General features: G+C 37.4%; 1 long non-coding RNA gene across 1 annotated transcript; it reads left to right on the top strand.

Annotated features, from left to right (window-relative positions):
* The first annotated feature begins 4,392 nt into the window (after positions 1-4,392).
* Positions 4,393-12,167, top strand: LOC145675452 (uncharacterized). Its single transcript, XR_014129120.1, has 2 exons — positions 4,393-4,647; positions 12,006-12,167. It is a non-coding gene; the product is annotated as an uncharacterized LOC145675452 (long non-coding RNA).
* The last annotated feature ends 641 nt before the right edge of the window (positions 12,168-12,808 follow it).

Here is a 12,808-nt window from a genome sequence, read left to right as displayed (position 1 = left end):
AGTGAGAGACCAGGCTAACCTACATCAAGGTCAAGATTGAGATTTTGACGGAACAGCATACCAATGTCATTAATTGACCTTTGCCTCAACCACTTGTCGGTGTGGCTTGTCCTGAGTCAGGGGCGGATCCAGGGAGGGTCTATCGCCCCTAAGAAGAGAAAACTTTGTGAATTTTAATATAAAATAAACCCACCCAGAGTTGAATCTCTTAAAAGTAGCTATAACTTGTAAGTAGTGGCATTACAACCCACCGCCCCCCAGTAGTCCATCCTGGATCCACCCCTGTTGTATACTAAGCCAAACTATGAATATCAGACGTATCCTTTGTAACGTGCTGTTTTCATTTGTTTCCTTTTCTTTCAGAAAGTTAAAATTGTCAGTTAGCCTAGTCTCTCGCTAAACTGTCAATTGTGACAAAACACACCAATAATTGTTGATGCCAACTAAAACATACATATCCAAAGCCTACAAAATATATCACATTATTTAAGTTTTTTTTTTTTTCAAAATTGCTTGCAATGTTTTTCTTCGTGCCAAGCATCCGAATGTCATCTTGAATTCTGACCTTCTCATTTCACTACAATTCTTTGAAGTGTAAAAATGCGCAGCTTTTTTTGTTTTTTCCTCTCTCTCGCTCTCTTCAGTCCTTCAGTCTCCCCCACTTTGATTTCATGATTCCGCACTCTGATGAAAAGTATTAAACACCAAAACGGAAAAGTACTAATATATAACCTCTCTTTTAGTAGCCCCTCCAACCACGCGCCCGGGGCACGTGCCTTGCTTGCTCGCCCATAGCTCTGTGAGCTATATAAGTAACATACAATGCGCGCGCATATGTAAAGTTGGTGCCAGCTTTGATTCTCGCTGAGGGAGTATACATATAATGTTGGTTCGAATTCCATCAAAACCATATTCTCATTTTTGTGTAACCTTGGTACTGAAGAAGACAGACTTCAACAAATATTCCTGTCGGGCCTCGATGGCTCAGTGGTAGAGCGTTCACCTCTGGTGTTTGGGGTCTTTGGTTTGATCCCAGCGCGCGCCAAGTAAACTTTGTGGTGGACAAACACCGTGTGAGTGGGTTTTCTCGGGGTTCTCCCGTTTCCTCCCACTTTCTTCATTTCACCATTTCATTCATTATACCATCATCAGCGTCTCCTTTAGCCTAGCTGGTATACCCGTCGCACGTAAAACTCAGATTTCAACAAATATTCCCTTTTCAGCAAAACATTAGGTTAAATTGGAAACAACGAACTAGATCACATATTTCCAACTTCATTATTGATACAACTATTATATACAGGGTGCATCAGAAGTCCCTTGTCATCCTTTCTGAAAACTACAGGGATGTAGTTTAATTGAATGCGAGATAAGAGATACACATTAGGCCCAGAGGGATACTTTCGGATTACATCACGCGGACGGTCGCCATCTTAGATTCGAAATTTTAATACGGATGATAAGTGGGTAATGTGATACATGGCCATGCACTAAAATGTTCTGAGGATGTCAAATATGCAATCAGATATCATGTAACTTATTCTGGTGAAATGTTATTGGCAATGAACCAAGTGAGACTATATGTAGTGGTATGTCATACCCTTCTGTTTTTTTTTTTTTTTCAGTGATAGAGACATACCGTTTCTGGTTTTTTAGTGATCAAGATATACCTTCACGGAAGAATAAATGCTAAATACCTTTAATAAATCCATTTTTATACGCATTGACAAAGATTTTATTTCTTATGTAGAAGTAACTTCTAAGTTGACAATACTGACATTTTTTCCTTTTTCTACCTTTTGTTTGTAAATTTAGGTGTTTTCAAAGAAGTTCATTAGTTTATATTTTGATGTGCCATATTGAATTGTTTCTTTCGTATGTTGGTATGTGTCGTCTTGTCTGAAGTCTTATAAGCGTCGTGTTTTGAGCATGGGCGGATTTAGGGGATTGCAGTGGGGGCGGATCTTACGGGAGTTTGAAATACCCCTCATTCGAGTGTGTGGTCCAGGAGTTTTCCCGCTGGAAATTGTTAATATTAAAAGTCGGTTTTTGAGCACTTTCGTGTATAATTTTCTGATACAAGGTAAGGGGCTATTTTTATTTTATTTTATTTTATTTTATTTTTTCAGAAAGTTGTTCACGATGAATGGATCAGTCTCTCCATTTTTTCTCCGTAACTAAAGAAGCTTTCCAGTGGTTTTCAGACATTATATAAATAGAAATGCAATCTTGTAGGCTTCACACTTCACTGCATTTGAACATTTAGGTAGCCGGTATGTCGAGTCTAAATCGTAATAAAACGCACCGCCTCTGATTGTTCCCACTTCGAACACATTTCGCTGTTATAGTCAGGGGTAAAAGCGAGGGGAAACGCGGAGGACGGAGTTCCTCACCTCGAAAAAAACATGTACGGCGTCTCCCAGACCCTAAAATGGTACAATGGGCAAAGATAGGCAGGAGGAACGGCGTGGAGTGATGCCGCTACCTACCGTCCCCCCACCTTGTCAGGTCCACTTTTACCCCTGGTTATAGTATATGTTCCACATGTCCCTACTGAGCAATAAACATTTGCAGAAGCTTCTTCCAATTAATGTGGACACAAAGTAGGATATAGGGTCAAATTCGTGCACAGACGATGGCGATACTTTGTTCTAGATGATAAAAATTATGAACATTTACTGCACAAACCATAGGCTTAACATGTCCACAAAGCTAGAAATTGAACAGCGTTAGGTCCGGTGATCGGGCAGCCATTCAACTGCCTCTCGTCGATCAACCCATGTTCTAGGGAATTGTTCAAGTAGTGACGCACCATGAATCCCATAATGAAGAAAGCGCCATGGTGTTGAAAAAACTGCGAGAATGTACCATCCTCGGGCATCGCAGCTCGCAATATCTATCTTGTACGAGCGTGAGGTATTATTCCGCAGTTAATTTTATGGAATGAAAAAGTGACTGATTAGATGTATTCCTCATTTGTCTGCCAACACCATAATTAATTTTCTTTGCGCTGGTCATGTTGGAGGAGTCTTGCACGCGGGGTTGTCAGGTGACCAATTGTGCATGTTTTGCCTATTAACCTTCCCATTTACGTAGAGGTCAGCTTCATCTGAAAAGAGTATTTGCATAAAAATGTTAGAGTTTAACCATAATTACTCGATAACTCGGTCACAAAACTGCACTTGGCGATCAAGATCGTTCTCGTGGAGATGTTGCTTCATTTGCACCTTGTACGGATGCACTTCTACACGCGCAGACCCTATGACTCAACCCACATTGCATTAATAAATGACGTGTGCTCCTTTGGGGCCACATCGAGAAGGAAGTCAGCACTGCCGTAGGCGTTGCTTCATCTGTAGCTGTCTACGATCGTCCGCTACGTATGTCCACGAATGTGCCCGTCTCCTCAAATTTAGTTAATTACTGTGACACTGCAACATATAACACAGTCACATTGTGGATGATTCTGTTTGCAATCGGTAACCACTGCACAGGCACTCCTCCCGCCCCACAGTTTGAATATTTCGATACATTCCTTACGTGCTAACGGTATGGTTCTACATCTAGAAGAAAGAGGTAAATGCAACGTTCAATTGGCAATAACTTTTCACCAAATCAAGCTCCATGGAATCTGATTGCATATTTGACATACTGAGAAAATTCTAGCCCGTGGCCATATATATATCACATTACCCACCAATTTATAACAAACAAATTTAATCCAAAATGGCGGCCATCTGTGTGAGTATTCCCAAACGGCCTAATGTATCATCCATCTCACATTCAATTAAACTACACCCGTGTAGAATTTAGAAAGGAACTTCGTATGATGTATACAGGGTGTTTCGAAAGTCCCCTGACACAGGGTAACTCTGTTATCAGAGTTACAACAACATGTAAGAGGAAAAAACATTTCTAAATATGTTGTTTTCAATCTAACGTGAACACTTTTTAAATCGGAGGAGCCGTTTGGGCTGTACTCTTTATGCGCCCAATGTGGAATGAAAATGCAATGTTACCATTTACCTGGACCCACAACATATGTGAATGGAGTTACTGTTTGAAATGGGCCATCGACATGTTAGCGTAAAAGACAGTAACTTCATTCACTTATGTTGTGGGTCCAGGTAAATGGCAACGTTGCATTTTCATTTAACATTGGACGCATAAAGAGTGTACAGCCAAACGACTCATCCGATTTCGAAAATTCTTTCAACTTACATTGGAAACATCATATTTGGAGACGGTTTCCCAATTACATTTTGTTGTAACTCTGATAATAACCGAGTTACTTTATGCCAGGGGACTTTTGAGACACCCTATATATATTATGGAATATATGTTTGATGTCCCTATAACTGTAGTATAATTTTGTTTAAATTTACAAGTTATTACAAGTAGATTCTGACTTACATGCGTAAGAGTTTGTATGTAACTAACTAATGAATTCTATTTCATGAAATTTACATTGAAATATTTAACACAAAATCTTTTATATTCATGCTTAGTGACTTGGCTTTGGACTGCAACTGATTATTGTACCCCATTATTGCTTGAGAAGAAAACCGATGTCCGAATCTTCATTTGGAGAAATCAAAGTTCTATTGGAATGCTGAGGATTGCAATTATTAATTTCTAGACTTCAAGGTGCGTAAATTATATCTAGGTATAATCTGTGTTTATTGTTATAATCACTATTACTATTATTGGGTTTAGAATCAATCAAGTACTTCATGATATTTTAGAGGGATCAATATGGCTGCCAGATAGATAAATATTTGAGCGTCAGGCCCTTATTTCTTTTCAATTTTATATTTAATCAATGTCTATTTTTTCCCCCTCATTATTCCACCAAATCGTATTCCAAGATCATCAATTTTCAATACTCATTTGTGACTGTCAGCATACATAGCATAACCGTAGGACGTAAAACAAAGATTTCTTTTTATTTTTCGTTTTCATGTCTTTTCTCCATACCTGTGAAAAATAACGCCTTCAACATCATAAATTTGTATGCTACTTGCCTGCATTCGAGCACAGTAATCAACTATTTGGACATTACGAAGCAAAGCAGGTCTACTTTGCAGTTAGCATAATTTTGAGAGGATGTGACATAATGATATTGATGTTGCAATGTTCAGCACCGTAGATAATTAAACAGTGCTAGTAAATAAATCTGTAACAATTGTATTGGTGTTTAGCTTACATGACCTCCAGACGGGCCATTTTTTTTACAACATATTGTTACTTGTAGATACTCTATATGAGGGGCCGCGGTGGCTCAGTGGTAGAGCGTTCACCTCTGTTGCTTGGGGTTCCGGGTTCGATCCCAGTCCCCGCCAAGTGAACTTTGTGGTGGACAAACACCGTGTGCGTGGGTTTTCTCGGGGTTGTCCCGTTTCCTCCCACTTTCTTCATTCCACCATTTCATTCATTACTCATCATCACCGTCTCCTTTAGCATACCCGGCAAAATCGTGGAACGTAAAACTCAAAGATTTCATTTCATATAAACTTTGGTGCAAAGTAACCCCATAGATGAAGATATTTTGCACCACATACAAAAAAGTATGTTTAACATAATGTTTGTCTGCAATGTTTTCTCTCCTGTATTTATACATTTCACTTTTTACACAAAACTGCATGCAGTCTACAAATATTGATGTTGGAATTATGGTACCGGTATCAGTACTTAGTATGAATTATCGATATTTGTAAAGAAAATTATGTATTTTCTGGTACCGAAATAGGAGCCACATTCTGATAGTTTAGCATGACCCACAAAAATGGCAACTGAAAAACAGAAAAACTCTCCGTGAACTGATTTGCCTTGGTTGCTCTTTATATCCAAGAATATCATCTCAACCGTAATCAGTGGAAGATTTACGGGATTTGGGGCTTTCAGGCTGAAGCCCACCCAAATTGCAGGATTTCATTTTTAAAAAATCTAATTTAGTCATTCCTATGCGTATGCCCGTCAAACCCTTCAAAAAGTCTAGTGATTTCTAAATAAACGAAGTACAGTGAAACCTCTCTAAAGCGGACAGCCGTGGGGAATCAAAAATTGTCCGCTATAGAGAGGTGTCCGTCTTAGAGAGGTGTCGATATTTTCTTACGTAAATTAGTAAATAAGGTAATATGTAATTACAAACTATTGAAGGTAACTTATCAAACCGTTCTATGACTGTGGGCATGTCGACATCTGCGGATTCTCCACAAATCGCTTTGAAAGAAATTTTGTGTCTAATCCGCAACTTCTCTAAACACTCGTTGGAGACCTTGAAATCTGAAACATTCATTTCTGTTGCTACCTCCAAATTCTTAGCTTTTAGCATCGACCCTAACACAGGAATTTTTTTTTCATTCTGCACTCTATAAAAACATTCACTTGCACACCAACTTTGTTCAAAGCAATGAGACACTATTTTCAACGTCATTTTCACACCACAACTTTATTAACTTGTCTTGGTTTTATATTATCTCAGATGCTTGTGTTTTACCGATACAAAAATTTTCAGCAATCCTTCGCACACCTCAGTATTCTTCGAAAGTTCAATCAATTCGATTTTAACATTAGCGCTTCTCGTGGCATTTCGAAAGCTCACAACAACTTACACCTTATTGCTTATTCGATGCAGAATGACTTAAAAAGATTTCCGTCTACAAATAGAGGCACTAAGACAATATGCGAATACGCGGCCAAAAAATACCAAACATGTCTTCTGCTTGATTCCAGCGGAACAGTAGAATGACGTGTCATCCCAAATGGCAGGCAACTGTTAATCACTTTTGATTCTAAAACAGGTTGGGTGGGAGTGGAATGCAAGCAAAGGATATGAGGGTGTTGTTAAACAAAGACGCTTCATCTGAGTTTCTGAACAGCCAGTTGACGAGGAAAAATGTTATAGCAATGCTTCCTTGGTGATACATGTATGCATTTCTGAAAATGTATTTTTTCTGTACTTTTCAACTTGTTTCTAGAGAAAGTGTCCGTAATATGGAGGTAAATAATACCTATAAGAGACAGAAAAGACTGTCCGTGTCCGTACTAGAGTGTGTCCGCTTTAGAGAGGTTTGTCAACATGTTGTTTTCCTATTACAGTGTTTGGGGATTACAAAATATGTCCGTTATGAGAGGTGTCCGCTTTACAGAGGTGTCCGTTAGTAGAGGTTTCACTGTATTTCTGTGTGAAGTCCCTCTCAAACTATTCTTCTGAACCCGCCGCTGTTCGTAATTTATTTTCCAACAAGAAATCCATTCCGACATCTACCTAAAGAGGAAATTTTCCTAAAGTTAGACGGCAGGAGGTGCCATAGTAAGAATTTCCCATTTAAGGGGTTACGTTGACCCGGTGCAAAGTAACTACGATTTGAGGCTCAAAACAGCCTTCTCCCAGTGTTATTTTTTCTATGACTTTACAATGTTTCACACTTCAGTTTCAACTATTGCTTGGAAGTCCCATCATACACAGTAGAATTCTACGAAACCGACTTAACTTTGACGGAAATTCTTGTAGGTGATATCTTCCAAATTTTGTCTGCATTTACAGTGAGTGCTTTCCATACCTCTACAACAACAAACCCTTCAGGTAATTAGAACTGATGTTAACCGCCAACATTATAGCCAAAATTCAGTTAGATGTTCTATCTTACGGTGGCAGTTGAAACTTTCTCTTTACAGTTCATGGATTTACCGACGGAAGACTGTGTAACTTTTTTCGTATTTTGTGCGAAGTTAACCCTGAAGTGCAAAGTAACCCCGTCTTAAGGTACTTACAGATTACCTAGGTAGTTAGCAATTTTCACATTCTTTTTTAAGGTGGTAACAGTTGGAGCCAAGGGATGTGCGATATTTCGATCGAACGATTAATATTTTCAAATATCAAACTATCGATATCGAAATTTTTGACCGATATATCGATGTTTTTGATCTTTATCATATTTCTATATTTTCGATTTTTGATATTGCTTATATTTTGATATTGCTGTATTTTTTGATATTTCGAACAAGTTTCAATAGTATGTCAATATCGATTATCTATTTCAAAATTTGGATATCACAAAGCCCTATCGAAACCCCTCCGAAATGAAGTTTTTGTCTATGGCCTGATTAGGGTTGCGCACGGCACGAGACTAGACAGAATTTTTGTTACGAAATTCGAGACGAGACATAGCTCTTCCAATAGAAACAGATACAGTTTAGAGAGGAGACAACTTTCGCGACATTTTGCGAGAGGTGACAGTCTCAAATCATTTCTCGTGCGCACCCCTAGCCCATATCGTGCGTTATCAAAAAGCATGTTAATGAGAAATAACAACATGTAAATACAATATAGGTAGTTAAAAACATTTTTGTTTTCATTCTTCAGTAATGCATTATTATTAACCTCAGTATTTTATAGTCCATTCTTAATCTTAAGGTGATGTATAATTAAGTTTTGAATTCGGTTAACTTATTTTGTTTCTCAAATTGTTTTAAAAATGTATGTACAAACATGTTTATTTTCATTTTTGAGTGCTTAAAGTCACTATAGTTATTAAACATAGTATTTAATATTGTACTCTTAACGTTAAAAAATATACAGTTAACTTTTGAATTCAGTTAACATTTTTCTTACTGAAATTGCTTTAAAAAGTATGTAAAAACATTTTTATTTTCTTTCTTGAGTGTCAAAAGTGATGCACAGTTATTAAGATTAGTACTTTATACTCTATTCTTAATTTTAAACTGGGGGGCGCGGTGGCTCAGTCGTAGAGCGTTCACCTCTGGTGCTTGGGGTCCCGGGTTCGATCCCAGTCCCCGCCAAGTGAACTTTGTGGTGGACAAACACCGTGCTCGTGGGTTTTCTCGGGGTTCTCCCGTTTCCTCCCACTTTCTTCATTCCACCATTTCACTCATCTCTCATTATCACCGTCTCCTTTAGCCTAACCGGCATAATCGTGGGACGTTAAACTTAAAGATTTCATTTCATTTTTAATTTTAAACTGATAAACAGTGCGTTTCTGAATAAATTATGTCAAGTTATTTGAGTGACGAACACTGGTAGAAAATTCTGACTACTACTGGAACATTTTGATTTTAAGGTGACGACTACTGGTGCAAGGATTTTAAAATATTGTTTTTCCTTCAACGGCTACTCCTTTTTGAATTCTGACTACATGGTCATTATAGGAAGGATCAGTGAGTCTTTCCAACTATGGTACAGCTCCGACAGATTCACGATGCTGAGAGAAGAGACAAAATAGTATGTTTTCAACCTTAAAGTGAGAACCACTGGCGTTTTTACCCTGCTATGCAAAAGTAAGTGGGTACTCAATGTGGTTCCAATGCGGTACCTAATTTCTGCATTTTAGATATATGGAAATGCATGTGTCTAAAATGTAAAGAACTGATATTTGTTTACTGAAAACTGCAACTCGGTAAGCCTTAAGGATACCGAGATATGGGAAAATAAAGAGCCACACGATATGTATGTGGGGCTTGCCAGGCCCGTATCCAGGGGGGTCTAGGGGGGCCCGGCCCCCCTAAATTTTTGCTGGCCCCCTAAAAGTTTTAGAGTAGGCTCGCAAAAGAACTATAATATGGTGATGAACTATCATATGGTTGGATCGGGCCCCCCTAACTTCAGCCGGCCCCCCCGTATATTTTTGGGCTGGCTACGGGCCTGGGGCTTGCATACTTGAAGGTACAATTTGGAAAATGAATTAAAATATGACTAACGGCTATCAAGATATTGTCAAATAAAGGGAGGACCAATACAGGTATGGGATTTTCGTGTTAGATGATAAAATTTCCGAAACCGGTCATGGAAAATTAATAAGCACCAGTAGCAATTCCATCTTCAAGTAATTAGATATTTCGATGGGGTGTTAGAACATCTTACAGTCTACTAAGATTAAATTTTAAAAGCTTTTGAAAATATAACTTGATATTTGTAAAGAGTATTAGAAATATGTAAGTATAAATATGTTTACCTAAAACTTCCAGCCAGTACATCTAACATATAGAGAAACACCGTGAAATAAAAGAGTATGAGATGTTGAAACTTCGGAAAAATTATTGGTCCCAACAAAATTAAATAAGATGGTACTTCTATGGGTTAAGTGAGTACCTCATTACAATTTCGATGGAAAGATTAGTTCTAGGTTTTCTTCAGGCAGTTCCAAAGGTTCATCGAGCTGTGTAGAAGAGTGAAAATTCCCTGTGAATATCTAATATAGTAATAAAAATATAACGAGTCATATGTTTTATGGCGTAAAAATAGAGATCTTTAAGGATTTGTACTTCTGGGTCTTTGCTATAAGAAAGAAATTCAAAAACCTACTCTTTGTACCTTAATAGACAATTAAAACAGTGAGAACACAGTAACTTAGTGGTGGGGTGTTTACCTAGTATGTTTTGCAGAAACTACACTGGAGTATTCTCTTAATCCACAGAGATACGATCACACTTAACTGCCCATTTAATTTTAAAATGAAATTAAGGCAAATGAATGTTGATGATAGAATTGATGGAGTGCAAAGGTGGGAGGAAACGGGAGTACCCCGAGAATACCCACGAATACGATGTCGACTACAAACTGACTTGGCCGCGGATCGAACCAGGAACCCAATACACCAAAGATACGCACTCTACCACTAAGCCACCGTGCCTGCACCCATTTAATTGTCTATTAAGGTATATACGGTAGTTTTCTGAAATTTCTTCTTCTTACAGCAAAGACTCAACAGTACAAATCCATGTGGGTCTCCATTTTTACGACGTCATAAAATACATAATTACTTATATCTCGGTTGCTATATTAGATATTGACAAAGAATTTTCATTCTTTTTGTAAGCTAGGAATTATCACGCTTGGATTTACCCGAAGAAAACTTCGAGCTGAATTAATCTTTCGATCGGAATTGCCCTGACGAGTGTGAGGTACTCACTTCACCCATATAAGTACCATCTTATTTAACTTTTATTAAGATCAAAAATTGTTTTATGAAATTTCAAGATCTAATACTCTTTTATTTCACGGTGTCTCTCTAGCTGTAAGATGTACTGGCTGGAAGTTTTGGGTAACTCTATTCTCTTTTCTAATACTCTTTACAAATGTCAAATTATATTTTCCGAAGCTTTTAAAACTTAATCTTTTTAGACCCATGATGTTCTAAAACCCCATGGAAATACCCAGTTACTTTAGGATGAAATTGCTACTGGTGCTTATTCAGATTTCATGACCAGTTTCGGAAATTTTACCACCTAACACCAAAACCCCGTAACTGTGTGGGTCCTCCCTTTATTTGAAAATATCTTGATAGCCATTAGTCATATTTTCATTAATTTTCTAAACTGTACTGTCAAGTATGGAAGCCCCACATACCTATGGTGTTCCTATTTATTTCACCATATTTCGGTAACTGTTAAACGTACCGACTTGCGGTTTCGGTAAACACACAGCTGTAACGTTCTTTATAAGTTTATTAAAATATATTTTAGAATGTTTAGAAATGGGAGGTCTGTGAATGCCATAGTACCCGAAAGCCCCCATAAGGACGTGTGTGTAGTGTACTGAATTGAAACTACTTTTGAGGTTGTTGTTAGCCCTCAGTAATTACGTTTTCGAAACTGCACAATCTAGTACGCAAACCTCACACTTCTGTGGTGGTGTTCTTTATTTTCCCATACCTCGGTATCCATAAGGCTTACCGAGTTGCGGTTTTCTGTACTAAACAGATATCAGTTCTTTACATTTTAGAGACATATATTTCCACATATCTAAAAATGCAGACATTAGGTACCGCATGGTACCTCGAACGCCATTGGGTACCCACTTACTTTTGCATAGTAATACATTTCGAGTTGATCAGCATCAATAAACACTTTTTTTTAATTAATCGTTTTTCTACCAGAAACCCAAAAGTCCATACCTGACCGACCAGGTTTTGTCCATTTAATTTAAAAAATGTTAAATATTTTAAAATGTAACATTTTAAATATTTTTTTGATTTTTGTTTCAGGTATTTCATGCATCAAAACAAAACCAGGATTCTGCATGAAAGACAGCGAAAAGAAGCAGTGTAATTTGTGGCTAAAAGCACGTCCTTTCTGAAGACAGACCCGATTATATTCACATTCTTTTGTACGAATATGTAACCTTAATAAATATACTGCTCCACAAATTATTTCTTTCTTCCATAAATTAGAATAAATGTATGTCTGTTTAAAGAAAATGTTTGTTAGCGTTAAGTCCTTTCAACTCTTTTTCTCTGTAAATAAGAACATTATACCTTGCAACATTTTTTTTATCATTGTGCAATTCCGATTGGATAAAGTAAATCTGCACGAAGCACTATTATTTCAGACATACATTAATAACTAATGTATTGTTCTGTGAATAAGGCAATGGTATAGTGAACATGTTTTAACATAAAATCTGTAACTCAGCTTTTCAGTAGTCAACTTTATTGAGAATCCGAAGAAAGAAAGAAAAAATGTTGGACTTAACAACGAATTTCAAAATTAGTTTTGTTCGAGTTCTGGACTAATCCAAATTATCCAGAGAAATCATTTATGTTGCTCTCTACAGATGTATCCTTTATCCAAATTGTATGAAAAGGAGACTTCATACATCGCTATATTTTGTATGAACTATGTTTCGTATTTATTTAATCACTTTGTACCTTTCTCTAGTGTTGACAACGCCGCAAGTGTCAATCGAATAATTTAGTGTTTCACTCATGTAACCTTGTGACTAACGTACGTCCTGTCGGTATATATATGCTACTGGGTTCGATTAGCGACAAACAATTTTTAGCGTTAA

Source organism: Thermobia domestica, chromosome 18 (assembly GCF_964235325.1).
Source record: "Thermobia domestica chromosome 18, izTheDome1.hap1.1, whole genome shotgun sequence".
Lineage (NCBI taxonomy): Eukaryota > Metazoa > Arthropoda > Insecta > Zygentoma > Lepismatidae > Thermobia > Thermobia domestica.
Note: the sequence above shows the minus strand (reverse complement) of the source record. Positions and strands in the feature narration are given on the sequence as shown.